Source organism: Apium graveolens, chromosome 2, assembly GCF_009905375.1.
Source record: "Apium graveolens cultivar Ventura chromosome 2, ASM990537v1, whole genome shotgun sequence".
Lineage (NCBI taxonomy): Eukaryota > Viridiplantae > Streptophyta > Magnoliopsida > Apiales > Apiaceae > Apium > Apium graveolens.
The window spans coordinates 195,857,681-195,879,968 of record NC_133648.1 but is presented as its reverse complement, the minus strand read 5'-3'; the positions used below and the strand labels follow the sequence as shown (position 1 = coordinate 195,879,968).

The window sequence follows — 22,288 nt, the reverse complement described above, 5'->3', positions numbered from 1 at the left end:
ATCCTCTATCACCAGCAGTGGTGGGTACAAAACATGGATGGTTGATCGAAGCACCATTAGATGCTATAACTGCAATGAGTTGGGACACTTTGCCACAGAATGTAGGAAGCCAAAGCAAGTAAGAAAGAACTCTGAAAGGGCTTATCTGGCAAAGGGAAGAAGCTGGGATGATACTGACAGTGAAGATGAAGATGAAGGAAATCTTGCTCTTATGGCTATTGATGGAAAAGCTTCATCGTCAAGAATAGAGGTAAAACTTTCTGATGCTGAAATGGTTTATCATCTAAGAGGTAACTTAGATTGTGCACGTCGTGATAATGAACTGTTAAGTTTAAAGATCACAGACCTTGAGAAAGAGGTCAATAAATTAAGACTTGTGCATATTAATCAAGAAAAATTAAAAGAACAGGTATCTTTTTTAGAGAATAGAGTTGACTGTTATAGAAAACTCGAAACTATTCTCAAAGACAAGATCACCGGTCTTGAGACTAAGGTTAGAGCCTACTTCAATTCTTGTTCGAAGGCTAAAGAGTTCTACAGTAAGCAAGCTGTTAATCAAACATCTGGAATAGGATATGATTACAATGCTGCTATTGGAGAATTAGGCATAAACTCCCCTCCTCATGTCTGTGCTAAAGGGAGGGAAGTACCACATGTGCTTAAGGGTGTTGATGAACCCCTCTATAAAGCATCAATTGCTGAACCATTTGATGCGACCTCTTCTGTTATTCAAGAAGAAATACGTGCTGAGGATCATGCTTATGAGAAGATTGTTTCCAAGTCAAGTGAGTCGAAAGTTCCAGTCAAAGTTGTGAAAGCAACTGAGACTAACTCAGACACACATGAGTTGGATAACAATAATTCCATGTCTACCATGCATAAATTACCTGCTGTTAATCACTCTCATAAAGCATGTGGTGTTGCTAATTGTATGTCTTGTGCTTTTAATATGATGTATGCTTATTTTAATGGTAAGCATGTGTCTAATGATAAGACTACTCCTCGTCAGCATGTGAATAACAAGAAGCATGATAGGTCTAAGACTGCTAGTCCTTCTAAGGCTAGAAAGGAGACATTTGTGCCTAAGCTTAAACAGAAATTTGTTAAGGCTGTTTACAAGGTCAAATGTTCAGTCATTGAGAAAGTTGAGACAATTAAAATTAAAAATGTTGTTTTGTCTGACAAAGGACAGTTCTACAAGTATGCCGGGCCCAACCAAGTTTGGGTTCCGAAGAAGGTCTAATCCATTTGTAGTGCAGGGCATTAAACAGGTGTAACCGGTAGTGTGGATTCCTGACAGTGGATCATCAAGACATATGACCGGAGATAGAGCCCTGCTATCAAATGTGGATTGAGAAAGCTGGCCCCCTGGTTACCTTTGGAGATAACAGCAAAGGTTTATCTGAGGCATATGGCTGTTTACAAGCTGGGAATGTTATCATTGTAATTTTGTATATTGTGCTAGGTTATTATCAGGAAGCAGTATCTAACATATAGCACCAGTGACGAGACTTGAGAATATTACGACATATCAGACACCTGCTGCACATTACACTTGGAATTGTACTCTAGTAAGATGTGTACAAGTGTACTCCTGGTTGGTGAGTCAAAAGAGGAAGTCAATGCACCACAGTTCATGGACTTTGCAGCTGCAGATCTATTGGACTATGCAATCTCTTCTTCACAATCTCACTTCAGGTTGGTATGAACTAGTATACTGCTCAAGCAATCGTCAAGGACATGGTATGGCACTCTAACTGCAGTTACAGTTTTATATGAATAAGTAGAGTCGTCATATTTATAACTCTCTTATCACTAAGCACAATCATATTGTTTTATATGTGCAGTGGTATATTGATTATGCAACATATAATTAGTATCTAAAGTACTTGACAAGTATCGGTCAATGACATCTTGTTAACATTATGTTGCAGATATTTGTAAGCTTTTGACATGAATGAGAATTACTTAGACTTTACCCTAAGTGATCAATGTTTTATCAAAAACTCATTCATATTGAAAAACAAAATCAAACTTCTTTCTACATTAGTAATTTCTTATTTCATGTAAAATCTTTTGAAATCACTATTGTAAATCATTTTCTCTCTATTACCATATATTCTGTGTTACAGGTTCAGTCTCCAATGACTTTCTTTCATTGACAGTCATGAGGTTGAAAACCCACAACGTCTATCCCAGACTGTAAAGAAAAACACAAAAACAGAACCAACCAACACTCTCTTACCACTAAATATAGTATGAATGAGCGTGAGGGAGATAGTGCCTAGTGCACCACATAAGGAAGGTTCTGTAGTCAACCCAGTAGCTCTGTCTCCTACATAGATGAGTAGTATTTAAACCGAGACAACTGCTAGCCCCCATACATCTTCTCAAAAAGATGTAATGGCTGAAAAGGCACAAAAACAGTTACTAGATTCATTCTCTCAACAGGGTGAGTTAATGGGACCTAACAGGTTCACAAGAGGGAGGGTCATGATTCCCAATGAAAGTTATCTAACAACGTAATTGCAACAAATTTGAAGTCAGGCTAGCAAGAAACCACCTGAAACGAAAGGAATCTGCCTTTCATGCACTTTTGTGAACAAAATCACTCAACTACGAACACGAAGATTTGATTGGACTAAAGAAAAAAAACCATAACTCAATCATTATAATCCATCTCATACTGCCAATCTCATTAACTCTAATAGTTACCAAATATTCTTCCATTGCATAAAGGGGAGGCTATTTTTACCCCTACAAACCAAATTTTACAAAGCCACATAACTGGTTCCCTTTTTGTATATGCTAATTCCTAACATTTTTGAATGTGTGCTGGATAAAAGAAACATAACATACTTATAGAATCTGAAAAGGCAAAGTAATATTTAACAAATAATACAAAAAACAACATGATGTACTGTACTTAATTAGGATTTAACACATGCAAAGTCTATCAATGACTCCATAACTAACAAAACTTGCACATATACCTTAGCCCACAAACAGATCATATAAAATTGAACAACGCAAGATTAAACTATAGTTTAGTAATTCAAGTGACATGAAAAAATCTAATAAAAACATTGCATGTGGATTATACCTTTGGAAGTTGAATAGCTATGAATTTTACTCTGAGAGAAGATTTAATAGTCATGTGGAAATATAGTTCTAGTTTACTCTTAGTTTCAATCTATATATATATAGCTCCAGTACACGGACCAAAATGGAGATAAAAACAGCAAGTATAGAAACATTGTTTCAGCTACATCGGTAAAATATTGTACTTACATTGTCGTTTCTTTGAAGTGAAATACTTCTTCCTCATCTGCGACCTCAAAATAATTAGTGTCACAATATTAACAACATTATAAATAACTAGAGATCCCAAAGACTAGTGTTCTAAACATATACATAAAAAGTCAAATACACAACATAAAACATATTTACTAAGCAGCCTTGTAAACATTAAGAGTACTTTCGGCCGCCTCTTTCCTCTTATCAGCAACACTATAAATATCAAGTGAATAAATCATGCATCAATATCTCCAATAAACATACAAATTTTTCAAATTTACACATAAAAAGTTAAAACACCTTACCCGCATAGACTTATTCTTTCTAACTTGTCAGAGCCATATGACAGCTTCTTGAAACCACATGGAAGAGAGTTCCCTGTAACAATCGAGAGACAAAGTAAAACATAAAAAAAAAGAACGAGGGAGAACGAAGGTAAGAGAGGGGGTAAACATATAAATTAACCAACTATATATATAGACATCTATAAAATTAAAATTTACTAAATCAATTTTAAAATTGGAACTTAATTGGACGAAACCCAGGGCTCCTTTCAAGCTCTAAAGCTGCTGTCAAGGAATAAGCTTACTAATTTGAAGCTGGATTTGATTCTTAATTAGGTCAAATTTCAGTGTCGTTTTTGTAGTTTTAAATTAGGGTTTATAAGAGGAAGTGGTGAGGAAGGAGAGAACGATGAGAGAGGAGGGTTTTTGTACTAGTTCTAAATTAGGGTTTATAAAAAGGAATGGCAAGAAATGAGAGAAAGATCATAGAGACGAGGGAGAGAGTCGGAGGGTTTGAGATCAAGTTGTGGTTTCACTGAGAGGGAGAGAGAGTTGCCATCTTGAGAGAGAGAGAATCGGGGGTGTGAGCAAAAGAGGGGATATAGTTTCGGACAGAGGGAAAAAATATGTCTAAAGGGGGGAAATGATTTTTCTGTAAAAAAAGGGGGAAATTCTGGCACTGAAATGGGGGAAAAGGACAAGTTAATTTAAATTTTTCAAAATTGGTCATAGAAAATGGTTTATAAAAATGACCAATATCAAAGTTAAAAATATATATTTAGCAGTTTTTATTTTCAAACATAGACAACGGCTAGTATAAGAAACCGATGTCAACAATCTTATTCAACATCGCTTACCGATGTTAAAAAAACTTTTAATATCGGGTGTATTACGTGCCGATGTCTAAACACCAATGTCGTATTTACTATTTCTAGTAGTGGAAAGCAACATATCTGAATTGACAGGAGATGAAGTTTTAAGTTTAAGGTATAACCAAGAGAATCGCTTCAAGAATATGGATTCCCAATGTACCAGAGTTGAAGGACGAGATTAGGTGGGAAGCGCACAACTGTAGATATTCGATTCACCCTGGAAGTATGAAGATGTTTCAAGATATAAATAGAAACTATTGGTGAAAAAATATGAAGAGAAAAAATACGGAATGGTGGCAAAATAGTGTTTGACATGTCAGAATATAAAAGCTAAATATTAGAGCCAAGTGGTTTGATACAACCTTTAAGATCCCAGAACGAAAATGAGGACATATCACTATGGATTTCAGTGTTGAATTACCAAGATCTAAAACAAATCAAGACGCAATTTGGGTTATAGTTGATCGGCTGACCAAATCTGCGCATTTTCTGTCGAGTAATGAAAGGTTCACGATCAAGAAATTAGTCAACCCATAGTTGAAATAAGTTATGGCTGGACACGGAATTCCCGTTTCAATTGTGTTGGATAGAGACGCAAGGTTCACCTCAAGATTTTGGAAAAGTTTTCAGGAATGCTTAGGTGCAAGACTAAACATGAGCACGACTTACCATCCCCTAGCAGATGGACAAAGTTAGAGGATAATATAGATGATTGAGGATATGTTGAGTGCTTGTGTTTTGGATTTCAAAGGAAATTGGGATGACCATTAACAATTAGTAGAGATCGCTTACAATAATAGTCTTCATTCAAGTATAGGAATGGCTCCATTTGAAGTGTTGTATGGTATAAAATGTAGATCCCGAGTATGTTGGGAGGAAGTAGGTGAAATGAATATATATGGACCTGAATTGATTCAACAGACCACCCAATCCATTGATATTATGTGCGCAACTGACAAGAATGATATTGTGTATCGAATATAAATGATAAGGTCGTATCAAATTTTATTTGATTAATTATTAGTTGCTCGATGTTGCACTCCATGAAATGGTCATAATTGTTAAATTGTATTTTGTATATAGAATTTAAAAGTGATATGTTTATTGTGGTTTGATTTTAGATTGCGACCGACAATAAGTTGATTAAACAGCATAGATACTGCCAAATTCTTTTATAAAACCAAATTTGTTTTAAATTGAAAGAATACCACTTTCTTATATCAAAATCTTACACAGTTATGTAGAGGTGATATATTTTGCAAAACGTATGGAGCCTTATTAATAATGCTGTAAAAAAACATCTACATTTTTTTGGTGTCTTCACTACCCAAACAAATAATTAGGAAATATTGGAAATTTAAAAAAATATTTAATGTGTTTGTTCTCTCTAAAATAAAAACTTTTGGAAAAAAAATAAAATTATTTAAAAATTTTGATATGTTTTTATTTGCAAGGATAAGTTTTTGAAAGTTAGTTTCACCTCTGAGGGGAGATGAAATACTTTTTGAATAAATTTGTCATAAAATGACGTGACAAGGGTGATGTGACAGTATGCAATAATTTAATTGGTGCTATTAATGTGAATTCACCGGCAATTTATATTTAGATAATGAAAATATGATACTTGATAGTGACCGTTGGCATTTTGTAACTAATTTTGTACTCATATTTCCTTTTTGTAAAATTTTAATAATATCTTTCATGACCACTACAAGAAATTTGCTTTGACACAACAGTTTTGCACCGTTGTCTGACTTCAAAATTTTCCGTTGAATACCTAACACTCGTCTGATATGAAGTAAGACAACGGTTTTTCAACCTTTGTTAGAACAAGATAGCACAACAGTTATGCAAGACTTGTTACAGTTGAAGACAAACAACGAAATTGAAAACAAGAACTGTTGTTGAAAACAGAGTAAAACAACAATTTTAGTTCTACATAACGATAAATTTGTGTCAACTAAGAGTATTCAATTTACAGTTCAAGACAAACAACGGAATTGGAAATAAGAACCGTTGTTGAAATAGAGTAAAACAACTGTTTAACTTCTACACAACGGTAAATTTGTGTCAACTAAGAGTATCTAATTTTATTCTTAAAATTTTATGTCTATTGAGATAATGGTAATTATAATTTCACTATTATCTCAAAACATAACACCAACAGTTTTCAAGAAAAGCCCTTATTCTAGTTTCTTTGCGACAATGGCTTTTGTTCAGCACCGTTGTGTGGATGGTATTAAAACAACAGTTTTGTTCAAATCAAGCGTTGTGTACAAGCTTTTAAACAATTGTTTTGAATATGGAGTAGGTGTTCACTGTTATCTCAAAACAATTCAGACAATTCTCTATATAGTAATCACATTGTTCTTTATATTTTGAGACAACACTGTCGAATTTTTACCAGTTACTTGAATATTATTGACACAATGGCTTATAAATTTTACCTATTAGATTATCTAGCTTAAGGCAACTGTGATGATAATGCATTACTTAAGGTGGCTGTTGTTTGAATATGTACTGTACAATGGTTGTTTTGCTTTGAATCACTATTATCTATTGAAGTGTAAAATTTTTACATAACAAATTCACAGTTCATGCACACCACCGCCTATGGAAACTTAAAACTAAAATTTTACCAATCACAAATCCATATAAAACTAAATCCATATCATTCAATCAATCAATCCGCAACTTATCAATCTAGGAACACAATCCAAGCCAACTAAATAGAATTACATCCATAGACTTCAACATTCACAATACTTAAAAACAAATTCAACAAAAACCAAATCCTACAATCTGATCAGCGCATAAGAACTTCTACCAAACATCCAAAGTTTACTTAACGTCTCACATCACCAACTACATATTTGAAAACTTGCACTTGACCAAATATTTCTAAAGAAAATGATCAGAATCTAGAACCTTAACTTGCATAGTTTTTCATAAAATATTTTGCAAATTCAACGCGAATCTCATTTATGTCATCATCAGCATACACCTGGTTCGACCTACGCAACCACTGAAAAACCATCCAAAAGTTTTGTAAGTCGCATATGCTACTAACGTACGCGTAAATACAAAATGGTGAGAAAATCCAAACAAAGTGAATTTCTTACCTTAGTGACAAAGTCAAGCTCTTTGCCGTGAATAATTTCCTTCATGTACACCATAACGAACAAGCCACAATCCTTGTTCCCCGCCTGCACTAAAACTCCCTAAAAAAAGAAAACACAAATTAAATTACAATTTCATACAAGACAGAAATTAAAATTATGAGAAATATTATTACCTCCATATTGTCCCATAATACTTTCTTCTTTGAAATCTTATTCAAATCATCCTTCTTATACAGCTTAATGGCACTATAAACAAAAAAAAATATGAACAGATTAAAAAATAGTGCAAAATATGGTTTGACAAGGTAATTTACAAGTAAAGACTCGTATACACAATCTTTATAAGTTGTACTTACATGTCGACAACATCAACCCATTCCCCGTTTGCAATTCGACATTTAAGAGGGTCCACGTAATAGACCATCTCTATTTCGGGTTTCACAACTGTCAACGTCCAGTGGTTCCTATAAATATTTGAATAAAGATGCATAACAGTTCTAGCAAAATTGACATAATCTAATTCACCTTATAATAAAATTGAACCCTAAATTACCGTAAATTCAACTTACAATTTGCAAGAAATATTATCAAGTTTAAACTCAAAATTATATTCATCTATATAAAATTTGTAACTTAAATTGTCTTAAGAAATCAACTTAAAAATGGCCATACATATGATCATTTTAATCTAAGAAAATTATTTGAGAGAATGACTTATTAGCTAGCAATAGTATAAATTAAATACTCACACATCATTGTAAGGCATCAGAAAATATTGGCCTTTGTTAGCACCCTTGAAACGTGTAACTAGTGCACGTGACCTCTGCGCTGCAGTACCACATCCAATGGCACCGATTGTGCTATGATCTACGAAGCTTATCATGATCAACATCTTATTCTTTTTCACATATTCATTTAAGAAGCTACATATATTATTAGGCAGTAGTGAGTAAAGATTCTGACTTTAATTCCGGAAAAATAAATAAAGAATTTTAACATAAAAACTTACTGAATATAAAGGCAAATGACAGGGCCTTCCATTTCACCTTGAGAGCACACCGCATGTACATCTTATAAGAATATGGTTTGCTTCTTTGACAAGCCAAAGGCTTGTTTGCTCAACTCAAAAGAAAAAGTTTGGCCATCACTCAGGGAATTCTTGCCTCATGTCCACTAGCACTTCAATGCAGACGGATAATTTCCACTCATCTCAACAACCACCTTAGGTTCAACATCATCAATTAATTTATATGACTTCTTTAATTTCTTGGAAATACCTTTCTTGGTTCTCTAAAAAAGTTTATATATGTTAAAATAGTAAAAATAACATGCTCAATAAATACATACTAAATATACTAAACATTCTAAAAAAACAATTCTGACCTTTGGAGCAGACAAGACATGGATAGTGCTATCGGTTCATCCTGCAATGAGGTCTCTTGGCCATGCAATAAAACTTCCCATGGCATCTTGCACAAACATAATTTCATCACCAATAGGGAAGGGAATCTTAGCATTACCTTGAATGACTTGAGTAATTGACACTCTTGCATTCTCTTCTCCAAGTCTTACTCCATGGATAGTCTGCTCATGCCCTTCAACAACTAGGACTTCATCAATTTTTGCAAAGGAAACAATGTTGTTCAATGGTCCAACTGCCAGTTTGCATACAGAACTATATGAAGCATCTTTCACGTCCTCACCATCCACATTTTGATCATCCTCACCAGCCACCTTCTGATCATCCTTACCATCCACCTTCTGATCATCTTCACCAGCCTCCTTCTGATCATCCTCACCACACAGCTTGTTATCATACGGAAGCTTCCCCCAAATCAACAAAAAAAATTCAATCATATCCACTTTATAAACAACTCGCTCCTCTTCAATGGAAAATATCTTCCTTGCCGTTTCAGGTGTTCTAAGATCATTTAAACCTGTATCCTTCATCCCCTTCAACCCTGTCCTTAGAATGACAACTTGCTTGCTGGGAAGCAGGTTTCAGACTATCTTGATGTCCAGCCTTTGTCAATGAAATCTCTGCTCTGATTTTTTCAATTTCAACCATCCAAAATGCATCCCTCTCTTTAATTATTTTTAGATTCTCCACAACCAAGAACTTTCTAACTGTCTGGCGTATCTTTTCATCTACTGTGCTCGCTTTCTTTTTCCTTGGAAGATGAAAATAAACTGATTGTTTCACATGGGATCCTTGACCACGTACCCTTCCTCCGTGCTCAGGCTTGCCAAGCGCCATCGTTAAAACATCATTAACACCTTCCACTACAATTTTTTCTTCTTTAACCTCCTCCTTTAGCTTTTCCTACAAAATTAAGATTATCATTTTTTTAATCTTAGCTATTCCTATATAAAATATCTAATATGTCTAGGCATGTAAAAATGTAGTACTTACAATTTAGCAAAGTTTGTTAACAGTTTAGCATAAAAAAGGTTCAAAGTGTTGGTACAAACTTAAATAGCATACAGTACGAATCAATGTATGTATGTAACTAGAGATTAAAATGTAGTCTGGCCAAGTTGCCTTACTCATATTATTGTTGATTGGAATAGTACTACCACTAATATAAATAAAATGTCCTATAAAATAGGAACTGATCAACTGAACTCCTACAAACAATCAAACACTAAGTTATTCTCCAGTGCTCCTACTAAATTGTTGTATATGTAATGACCACGTCTAAATCGTGATTACAAACTAACACATCAACGGGTAGATAAAACTATGTAAACAAAATAAACAAATAAATATCTTGAGTTTAGATTAAAAAGCCAACATAAAAAACCAGCAAATAAATATATTACAACAACTGCATCATTTAAAAAATCAATAACATATAATTTCCTTGGCTTTTCCCGTAACTACATCATTTAAAAAATTTCCATCTTTGTCCTTCATTGCCTCAATCCAGGTATCTGATCAATCTACCTCCTCTATATCTGGATGATATTCTAACTGCATTGACATATAGATAATCACCTTAGTAATAACATAAACATATTTGGAAAGTCAGCAAGAAAACAAAAATGAATATGTTGTTTCAATAGCACTAACCCGTTCATTCTCAAGGTTTGCATAATCTTTTCGAGCCATGCGATGTGGATATAAACTCATTGACCTTCTTTGAACTTGTTCATCATGAATTTTCTTCATAAAAAGCATCAATGAGGTTAAATAAGATCACGACTAAGTAAATATTGTATATAAATTTAGCCAAAAAAATATTACGTAAAGGTAAATAGAACCATACCATAAATCCTTCGACGTGCGATCAGAAACAAATATGTCCCAATGACATTTTTCAATGAAAGAATAATCTGCAGGAGGATGTGCCAAAATTTCAGGTTGATCCAGATAAGGAAGAATATAATCTTTGGTGAGCCGAAATTTGAACTCCCTCCATTTTGAAGATGCAGATATTAAAATCATCTTCTTGGCTCATTGAGGTACAATGAAAGACATCTACATACATAAGAAACATTAGTATCATTAAAAAATGCAAGCAAGTGAAAGAACATAAGCAACTGGATTATTTCATTTTTATTACCTGCACACAGTCCCAAATCTTTTCCTTTGTGTCTTTTGGAACAGACTTCCAGGAATCATGCCAGATTGGGGCTTTTGTTCTTGCCAAAACTCCAATATATGATTGCATCTCTGCCCTGCTTTACCATATGGCTCTCCTTTTGAATTAAAAGACAATGCAAGTTTAGTCCCCATCATCTTGCATCTTAGAATCTGGTGCATCATCACACAACCTCGCTTCAATAGCATGAGTCTTTGAGGATGGTCAGTGGTGGTAATAGGTATTTCTCGTTTCCTTTTCTTGGTAATTTCTTTTTGTAAGTTCTCAGATATGGGCTTCCGCTTCACTGATTTTAGGGAAGAACAAGACGGAGTGGGGGTCTCGTTGTTTAAGGACCTGGTCTTCTTTAAAGCCTTAATCACATTCATGGTAGTGGTAGTTGGATTGGGTGAAGATCGAGTGGTCTTAAACTCTGTCCTTTTGGACTCTGTCCTTTTTGAGTCTGTCCTCTTGGACTCTGTCCTCTTCGATTCTAACTTGTGGAACTCATTCTTTCTCGACTTTGACTTCTTCTTTGGACTAACCATAATCTATACAACACACAAATAAGAATCAATATTTACAGCGACACACATTCTCACACACATCAGTATCAAACATAGATGATTGAATACTAAAAATAGAGTTTAATATACATTAAATAAAGTTTATTCACACAAAACACCTAACACTAAAACATCGAACAAATATATACTCAAACCAAATTCATTCATCATAAATATAACCCCAAAATCACCCATACAAACATGCATAACTCAATACATATTTATAAACATATATATTTGTAACTCAATGCATGTAAAATCCAAGATAACTCAATGCATGCAAAATCTAAGATAAATGAAAACTCAAAACTGAATCAACAACAAACATTTTAAAAACAGAGATGTAATTAAAAGAAAAAACGAAGCATGTTTTAGGAACCCCAAATAATAAAACCCTAAAAATGGTTATATAAACCCCAAATCAATCACTCAAATGCTCCAAATATAAACCCCAAATCCCAAATACAAACCCCAAATCCCCAAATATGGATGTGGGTTTTTGGGTTTCATAATCCCCAAATATAGATGACATATAGGTGTGTGTTATGTTAAATACCTCTGTTGAGTTGTTGAGTCGAACGAGAGAGGAAAATCGCCGGTGTTGAGTTGAAATCGCCGGTGTTGGTATTGAGGTGTTTAGAGACAAAGTAATGGAGTAAACAAAGTAACGGGTTAAAGTAAATAGGTAAGAATGAAATTGGGGGGAGATGAAAATGAAATTGGGGGGAGATAAAAATGAAAGAAGAGGGAACTCAAAAAATATTCATTTCAAATCAACGGTTTATAATTCAGTTCTACTTTAATCTGACGATCAGTATTTTTTCCTATCATTTTTTTTTCAAAATTAAAGAATAAATTGTAAAAACTATGTTCAAATCTTGTGTTTTCAAAATATAGTTGAAATAGACTTACAACGGTTAATTCCGAGAAACCGTTGCCTAAATTAACGTAGGACAAGCGCTTATACAGAAAACCGTTATTTAAGAAAGTGTTAGTTAAGATATCATTGGACAACGGTGTATCAAAGATACCGTTGTCCGAAGTAATTTCACACAACAATTTTTGCCCGAAACCCGTTGTCCTATATGTTCAAAAAATTAATTTTGAACAAATTTGACATTCTAGTGTAAATAAATTTTATCAAAACTCCACGTTTCCTGTAAAATTTGAATATTTCATATACGACTTTGATTTGATCATTTGGATGTGAAAAAATATTTAAAAATTGTCGAACATTCTGTGCATGACTTTATAAGTAAAATATAGTAAACGACGTACTCCCTGAAACGAGAATGTTACCCAAACGTCCAAATAATTTTTTTAAATGAGCTGTCCGACGATCCAACCCTAAGAATTTCAAGATATGTTGATTTTGGGCTTGTGAAAAAATATTTAAAAATTCTCGAACATTCCGTGCATGACTTTATAAAAAAATCCAGTAAAAGGCGTACTCCCTGAGACGAGAATGTTACCCGAACGTCCGAATAATTTTTTTATATGAGCTTTCCGACGATCCAACCGTACGGATGTTAAGACAAGTTGATTTTGGGCTTATGAAAAAATATTTAAAACTTCCCAAACATTCCGTGCATGACTTTATAAGGAAAATCCAGTAAAAGGCGTACTCCCTGAAACGAGAATGTTACCCGAATGTCCGAATAATTTTTTTAAATGAGCTGTCCGATGATCCGACCGTACGGATGTCAAGATTTGTTGATTTTGGTCTTGTGAAAAAATATTTAAAACTCCCCGAACATTCCGTGCATGACTTTATAAGGAAAATCCAGTAAAAGGCGTACTCCCTGAAACGAGAATGTTACCCGAACGTCCGAATAAGTTATCAGAAATTGTTAAAATGTGCCTAATCTTTGAGCTTTTCTAATCTTAATGGAGTACATAAAGAAATATTTAATGGAAGATTTGATTGTACAGATTTCAATATAAGTGTCAGTTACAACTATTATGTAGATTAGATGCGTATGCAAATCCTTACATACTTAACAAGTATTGTCCTTTTTTACAGAGTATTGAAATAAATAAATCGTATTAGAGTATTGAAATAAATAAATCCTACTTTTGTTACAGATTATTGTCTTTCTATGCTCCTACTTTTGTTAAACTGGTCTTGTATTGTAGGGAAAATAGAGTTGTCCTGCTACTGGTTGATTTTTGTTAAACTGATTTTAGATGTATTCACTTTTCTTTTCAGATTGTTTTAAAGATGGATAGATCATGGTTAAGAGCTGATAGAAGGACAAAAGAGTTTAAAATAGGCGTTGAAGATTGGTTGAAATTTGCATTTAAAAAGGGGTATATTGAAGAGAAAATTAGTTGCCCCTGCTTAAGGTGTGCACATACTAAATCATGGAAAGCTCGGAAGGTTAAAAACCATCTCTTTCAATATGGTATCGATGAAACTTATATACGTTAGATATGGCACGGGGAGTCAAATTTAGCATCTTGTCATGTACCGGATGACACCGACACTTCAGAATCCGTTAACAAATTTCCTACAAGAATCGATCAAGCTAACGATGAGGATGTTGATGTTTCTTCAGATTCTTCAGATTCCTTAACCATATTAAAGGTGAACATCAACCCCTTAATCCTGGATGTGAGAGTTACACTAAATTAAAAGCTTTAGTTAAGTTGTACAACATGAAAGTAAAGCATGGCATGTCTGATTCATGATTCTCTGATGTTTTACTATTGCTCGGGTCTATGCTTCCGGAAGGTAACAATATGCCTTTTTTCCTTTAATGAAGCGAAAAAACCTTATGTTCATTAGAACAACTGCAATTGCGGACAGTCTCGCTACCTCTTTAGTTGCCGCCCCCTACTTGTTCATTCGCAATGACTACCACAAGAAATGAGTTACTTGCTTAGTCACTCGGGGCTTATGCCCTCCACGACTTTCTTCTCTGGGGTCTCGAGGACTTCATTTCCCTGCCAGCCCCAGTCAGCAAGCTGAAAAAGTCCTTTCTCCTTTCTCTAATAACGAATAAGGTCAGCTTCATAGCTCCAACCTATACAAGGGGCTGTCGCCGCTGCTTATTAAGCGCTGGTTCTATCCCAGCCAAGCAACCAAAGCCGGGGACCTAGGTGGGAATAGTGAAAGAAAGAGAAGGGGAATAAGCGGGGTAGAGGAATGGTCAACTCATCAGGCTCATGACCAGAAGACTGCAGGTTCGAATCATGTCCCCGCCTAATCATTTGAGAGACTTTCGTCAGTCCTGCTCGTGAGATCTTCGACGTCAGAGAGTTTTTATCGAGAAACCTACGACCAAAGTACCTAGCCATGTGTAGACCGAAATGTTCTCGTGAAGCCGGTAAACGTTTGACTAAGATCCTTTCTGAAAGCTCGAGAGTACACTAGAGAAGAAGGATTAAGTTAGTGTTAAGTGAGTGAAAGCTGACGATACTATTACCGGGTAAGTCTTTTATGGTCCCAGGAATGCATATTGAAGGTGTGCGGGTAACTGCTTAAGTTCTACAAAAGGAGCCCTCAGTGCTAGAAGGTGGTGGCAATGCTTTCCGTTCTCCAAGATTTAAAAACTGCCTGCTCCCCGAAACTGCCAGCTAGATTAGCTGCATTAGCCGTAACCAGTGTGCTTGGCCTTCGGCAACACACCTGCTCGATTAGCAACAAGTGTATACCACTCGTTCGCTGACTCCTTGCTTTATTAGCAACTCCAGCAACAGGAACGGGAACAGTAGATGCTACACTGACTTGATTAGTAGCTTGAACTCCAAAAGAAAGAAAAGAAAAGAACTCTCCTTTCCACCCCAAGCTACGCACCTTTGAGTTCTCTTGTCTAGTACCCGAAAAGGTTTCTTTCTTTTGAGGTTCTGAAAGACGTCTAATGAGCGAACAACTAGTCTTTACAACCTTGTACTATTATTAGTTCGCTAATAATGATAGTACAAGGTTGTAAACCCCACTGGTGAACTTTACATTGAAAAGATTTAAGACTGAATAGAAGAGAAGTTTGAAATAAATTTCTATAATGTCCTCTATAACTTCCAACTACATATAGAATTTCATAGAAATAAATCAGTTCAGCTATGTTCCATCCAATCAAAAGTCACCATTAATTCATCTCCCAATCAAAAGTCACCATTAATTCCTCTGTGCACGTAAGTAATAATAATCCCCAGGAAGACTAGAAAAGAAATGATTTGGAGTTCACCTGAAAAACATTTTCAAATCCTGAACCTTGGACCTAACATATGCTGATGCCATTTCACACCTAATTCCGCTAGTACAATACTTGTGAAAAGGCAGCCAATGAGAAATCAAAAGCCAGATTCCTTAACCATATTAAAGGTGAACATCAACCCCTTAATCCTGGATGTGAGAGTTACACTAAATTAAAAGCTTTAGTTAAGTTGTAAAACAAGAAAGTAAAGCATGGTATGTCTGATTCATGCTTCTCTGATGTTTTACTATTGCTCGGGTCTATGCTTCCGGAAGGTAACAATATGCCTTTTTCCTTTAATGAAGCGAAAAAAACCTTATGTTCATTAGAACAACTGCAATTGCGGTCAGTCTCGCTACCTCTTTAGTTGCCGCCCCCTACTTGTTCATTCGCAATGACTACCACAAGAAACAAGTTACTTGCTTAGTCACTCGGGGCTTATGCCCTCCACGACTTTCTTCTCTTATGGGGTCTCGAGGACTTCATTTCGCTGCCAGCCCCAGTCAGCAAGCTGAAAAAGTCCTTTCTCCTTTCTCTAATAATGAATAAGGTCATCTTCATAGCTCCAACCTATACAAGGGGCTGTCGCCGCTGCTTATTAAGCGCTGGTTCTATCCCAGCCAAGCAACCAAAGCCAGGGACCTAGGTGGGAATAGTGAAAGAAAGAGAAGGGGAAGAAGCGGGGTAGAGGAATGGTCAACTCATCAGGCTCATGACCTGAAGACTGCAGGTTCGAATCCTGTCCCCGCCTAATCACTTGAGAGACTTTCGTCAGTCCTGCTCGTGAGATCTTCAACGTCAGAGAGTTTTTATCGAGAAACCAACAACCAAAGTGCCTAGCCATGTGTAGACTGAAATGGTCTCGCGAAGCCGGTAAACGTTTGGCTAAGATCCTTTCTGAAAGCTCGAGAGTACACTAGAGAAGAAGGATTAAGTTAGTGTTAAGTGAGTGAAAGCTGACGATACTATTACCGGGTAAGTCTTTTATGGTCCCAGGAAGGCATATTGAAGGTGTGCGGGTAACTTCTTAAGTTCTACAGAAGGAGCCCACAGTGCTAGAAGGTGGTGACAACGCTTTCCGTTCCCCAAGATTTAAAAACTGCCTGCTCCCCGAAACTGCCAGCTAGATTAGCTACATTAGCCGTAACCAGTGTGCTTCACCTTCGGCAGCACACCTGCTCGATTAGCAACAAGTGTATACCACTCGTTCGCTGACTCCTTGCTTTATTAGCAACTCCAGCAACAGGAACGGGAACAGTAGATGCTACACTGACTTGATTAGCAGCTTGAACTCCAAAAGAAAGAAAAGAAAAGAACTCTCCTTTCCACCCCAAGCTACGCCCCTTTGAGTTCTCTTGTCTTTTACCCGAAAAGGCTTCTTTCTTTTGAGGTTCTGAAAGACGTCTAATGAGCGAACAACTAGTCTTTACAACCTTGTACTATTATTAGTTTGCTAATAATAATAGTAGAAGGTTGTAAACCCCACTGGTGCACCTTACTTGAAAAGATTTAAGACTGGATAGAAGAGAAGTTTGAAATAAATTTCTATAATGTCCTCTATAACTTCCAACTACATATAGAATTTCATAGAAATGAATCGGTTCAGCTATGTTCCATCCAATCAAAAGTCACCATTAATTCGTCTCCCAATCAAAAGTCACCATTAATTAACTCCGTGCACGTCAGTAATAATAATCCCCAGGAAGACAAGAAAAGAAATGATTTGGAGTTCACCTGAAAAACATTTTCAAATCCTGAACCTTTGGACCTAACATATGCTGATGCCATTTCACACCTAATTCCGCTAGTACAATACTTGTGAAAAGGCAGCCAATGAGAAATCAAAAGCCAGATTCCTTAACCATATTAAAGGTGAACATCAACCCCTTAATCCTGGATGTGAGAGTTACACTAAATTAAAAGCTTTAGTTAAGTTGTAAAACATGAAAGTAAAGCATGGTATGTCTGATTCATGCTTCTCTGATGTTTTACTATTGCTCGGGTCTATGCTTCCGGAGGGTAACAATATGCCTTTTTTCCTTTAATGAAGCGAAAAAAACCTTATGTTCATTAGAAATGGGATATGAAAAGATACACGCCTATCCGAATGATTGTCTCTTATACCGTGGTCAGTGAGATGAAGATGAAACTACTTGTCGCATATGTAAGACCGCTAGATGGAAATTAAACAGGAAAGGAGAGGATTTGGTGGGGGTCCCTGCTAAAATTTTATGGTATTTCTCATTGATACCGAGATTATGAAATTTGTTCAATACACCTAACAGTGCAAAGTACATGACTTGGCATGACACCGAGTGACCAGAGGATGGTAAATTGAGGCATTCGGCTGACTCCGAAACATGGAAGGATTTTGACAAGAAGTGGCCTGATTTTGCATCAGAGAGAAGGAACCTTCGGTTAGATTTATCTGCAAATGGTTTCAATCCTTTTCGTGGAAAACGTACTGACCACTCAAGCTGGTCGGTTTTGCTATCAATCTACAACCTTCAACCCTTGCTTTGTATGAAGAGAAGGTATATTATGCTTTGCTTATTGATATCAGGACCGACTGAGCCAGGAAACGATATCGACGTGTACCTTCAACCACTTATTGAAGATTCGCAAGAATTATGGTGTGGAAAAAATATGTATGACGCATATCAGCAAGAGTCTTTCATACTTAGGGGCATTTTACTACGGACAATAAGCGACTATCCAGCCTTAGGGAACTTGTAATGTCATTAAACTATATAATGCTTGTACAGTATGTGTTGATAAAACAAATTCTACTAGGCTGGTTAATTACCGTAAGACAGTAATTATGAGGCATCGAAGGTGGTTGCCCAGACATCCTCTGTATAGAAGGCAAAAATCATTTTTTGATAACACTATAGAGAAGGAGGTTGCTCCTATTCCGTTAATCGGAGAACAGGTTCTTAAAAGAGTACAGCATCTAAGGGGCCATGTATTTGGTAAGACACAACGCCCACTTCGATGGAAGAAAGGTGAAGCTCGACCCATTTAGAAGAAGATTTCTATATTCTTTCAACTCGAGTATTGGAAGTTTTTACCGGTTAGGCATGTTCTCGATGTGATGCACATCGAGAAAAATATATTGAAGCTATGCTTGGTACTTTATTAAATATTCCGGGAAAGACAAAAGATAGGGAGTCTGTCCGTCTCGATATCGCTAAAATGGGAATAAGAACGGAGTTAAGGCCAAAAACTCCCGGAAAGAAAGAGAAGGTGCCGTTGGCATCTTGGAACTTATCGCATGCATAAAAGAAAACCGTTTGCTCAGCCTTTCTTCAAATGAAGTTACCAGATGGATTTTGTTCAAATATCAAAAATCTGGTAAATATGGAAAATCTTCAACTTGTTGGTATGAAATCTCATGATTGTCACACCATATTTGATCATTTGCTTCCTATTTCAATTCGGTCAGTCCTGCAAAAGCAAGTCAGATGCATAATTATTCGTTTTTGTCTCTTCTTCAAGGAAGTTTGCAGTAAAGTCATCGATGTAGAAAAATGGAAAAAATGCAATCTTAGTTGGTGGAAACACTTTGTCAGCTAGAAAAACACTTCCCCCCTCGTTCTTTGATGTGATGATTCATCTCCTAATTCATCTTTTTAGAGAGGTTAAGCTTTGCGGGCTAATATTCCTACGTTGGATGCACCCTTTTGAAAGGTATATGAAGGCGTTTAAGGGATATGTATGGAACCCCGCTCATCCTGAAGGATGTATTTCCGAGGCATACGTTGCCGAGGAGGCGGTTGAGTGTTTGGTGAATTTCGAAGAACCTACTGTAGGACTGCCCCAAAATTCTAGGCATGAGCAGGATGCAATGTGCAAGCCCTTATCTGGTGCAACAATGATAAAGCCAAGTAAGGAGGACCTGCACCTAGCATATTTGTGTTCTCTACAAAATAATAATACAATAAGGCCATATTTTGAGTGAGTATTACTCAATTTTCTGTGTGTTATATCTGAATATGTATGCATTTCGATTCTTATATTAAATTAATTCATTTCACTGGTAGTGAACACATGGTATCTCTAATGACGAGATTCAAGCAACATGAAAATGACCAAGTCTGGCTAAAAACCAAGCAAAATGATGAATTCCCCACATAGTTCCGGAAAAAGGTAAGATTTTGATGGTTAATAGCATCATATGTAGGCCTAATTAACGTATTCACAGTAATTGCATTGCTCTGTTTATTTTGCACTTGAACACTAATTTAGGAGTTTTTTAGCAAATAATTTTAATTCTAGAAAATTGTTTAAGACATTATCAGCTTCTTTCTTATTACTTCAGGTCTAAATTAGTATAGTAATTTAACTGGCTAGCACAATCGAATATACTTTTAATCAATTTATTGTTGGACAGATTCAATCACAATTATCGGATGACAACCATAACATACCTGAGGAGATAAGGTGGATTGCAGAAGACCCCAACAAGATTGTCCCTACATTCAGCAGATATAAAATTAATGCTATTACTTATAGCACCAATGAGCGGGATGATAATCGACAGGTTCAGTGCAGTGGTGTTTGTGTTGTTGCAAATACAATGCTTTGCAAGGTAAGGATAAAAATATTGAACATATTTCACACACCTACTATGGAGTTATATCAAGTATATGGGAGTTAGACTATAATAAGTTTATAATCCCTCTATTTCGTTGTAATTGGGTAGATATGAACAAAGGAGTTAATGTAGATGATTTAGGATATACATTGGTTAATTTGAACAAATTAGGTTATGTAAATGATCCTTTTGTTCTAGGTAAGCATGTTAAACAAGTTTGTTACATTGATGATCCTCTCGAAAAATATTGGTTCGTATTGTTGAAATTACCAAAAAAAATTTATCATGACCAGTATGATGATGAAAATGATGGATCCGTATAAATAGAACTTGAGAATGAGCTGCATATGCCACTGTTCCTGAGTGTGGAGGAACGCGACTAGGAAGAAGCTAGTTATATGCGGGAGGAAGAAGAATGGATTCAACTTCCATGATGGTAATAATTACATTTCTTTTGAGATACATACCTTCAAAATTAACCCAACAAGAGTATAAGTCTGCCTTTCATTATTTTTTTGTTGGAAATATTTCTTTTTCATTTCTTAAATGTTTAATTTGTCGAATCATGTTTTTTATTGATTTCTGTCACTTACTAGAACTAAAGTTAGGATTTTTGCAAATTTTATTATATCATAATTATTTGAATTCTGCCTTGTATTTGGTTTAATGTAATTATACTGGGCATACATTGATAGTATCATAAACCTTGTTTTTTTAATATTTGCTAATATTCAAATTTTTTATTTTGCTTTCAGTTATCGATTTGATTTTTGAGCGTGATTTTAAACTACTCAAGTGACAAATAATTTACGTCATCACTGATTGACTCGTTAACTTGGAATAAATGATGAAATTGATCAAGCTGAGGATACAAGAACTTTTTGACAGTTTGGCCAATTTGGATGGACACTACTATTTGATTGTATTCTTCACTGGACTTATAGTATCATGGCAGTTGTAAATTTGTAAAAATATTTAGTTTGTTGATGAATGTATACGTGTCCAGGTTTACTCTCTTTATAGTAATGTAAGAGCTGCAAAATGCGGTCTCCATGAAATGGAGATTGTATTTTGCAGCTTTGTATTACTATAAAGAGAGTACACTTTGATTTGTATGTATTTATCGCCAAACTTTTAGTTTAATAGTTGAACTCGTCCATTTGAGGTAGTATTTTTGGTTTTTGATTTGGCTCATAATTTTTTGATTGTTAGTTTATTGGTCGAATAATTCATGGTTTGGAAATTTCTTGGTTAAATGGTTTTGGATTTATTTTGTGGGGACTTGCATATATGCAAGTCAAATTTTTTTTTTACCATTACTCAACAGACAACGGTTACTGTCACAATGTGTAAAACAATCATCTAAATAAGGTGTTCACACAACAAGACACAAGACCGGTTGTTTGAACCTCATTTACCCAACATTACTAATAACCACTGTCTGTGAGCTTTTCTTTTAACAATGGTATGTAAAAACCATTGTCTGATGTTTAATAAGACAAGGGTTATAATAAACACTTGTATAAATTACAGAACATTAAGTCGAAAACCATTGTCTGATCTACAATAACTTAGCTTATTTACAACGGTTTTGGACTGTTATGTTAAAGATGTATGACAATAGTGGAGTATAAGAACTGTTGTCTAGCTCGATAAGTGGATGCCACATAGACAAGTCTTTCAAAATACATCTATAACCATTGTTCTACATGTAGTCTAACAACAGTTTTTCGAGGAAAGAAAATTCACAGTTGTCTACTAATTTAG

The 22,288-nt window shown here is 35.5% G+C and overlaps 1 non-coding gene across 1 annotated transcript; it reads left to right on the top strand.

The window, feature by feature from the left end:
• The first annotated feature begins 16,602 nt into the window (after positions 1-16,602).
• Positions 16,603-16,675, top strand: TRNAM-CAU (transfer RNA methionine (anticodon CAU)). The gene has a single exon. It is a non-coding gene; the product is annotated as a tRNA-Met (tRNA).
• The last annotated feature ends 5,613 nt before the right edge of the window (positions 16,676-22,288 follow it).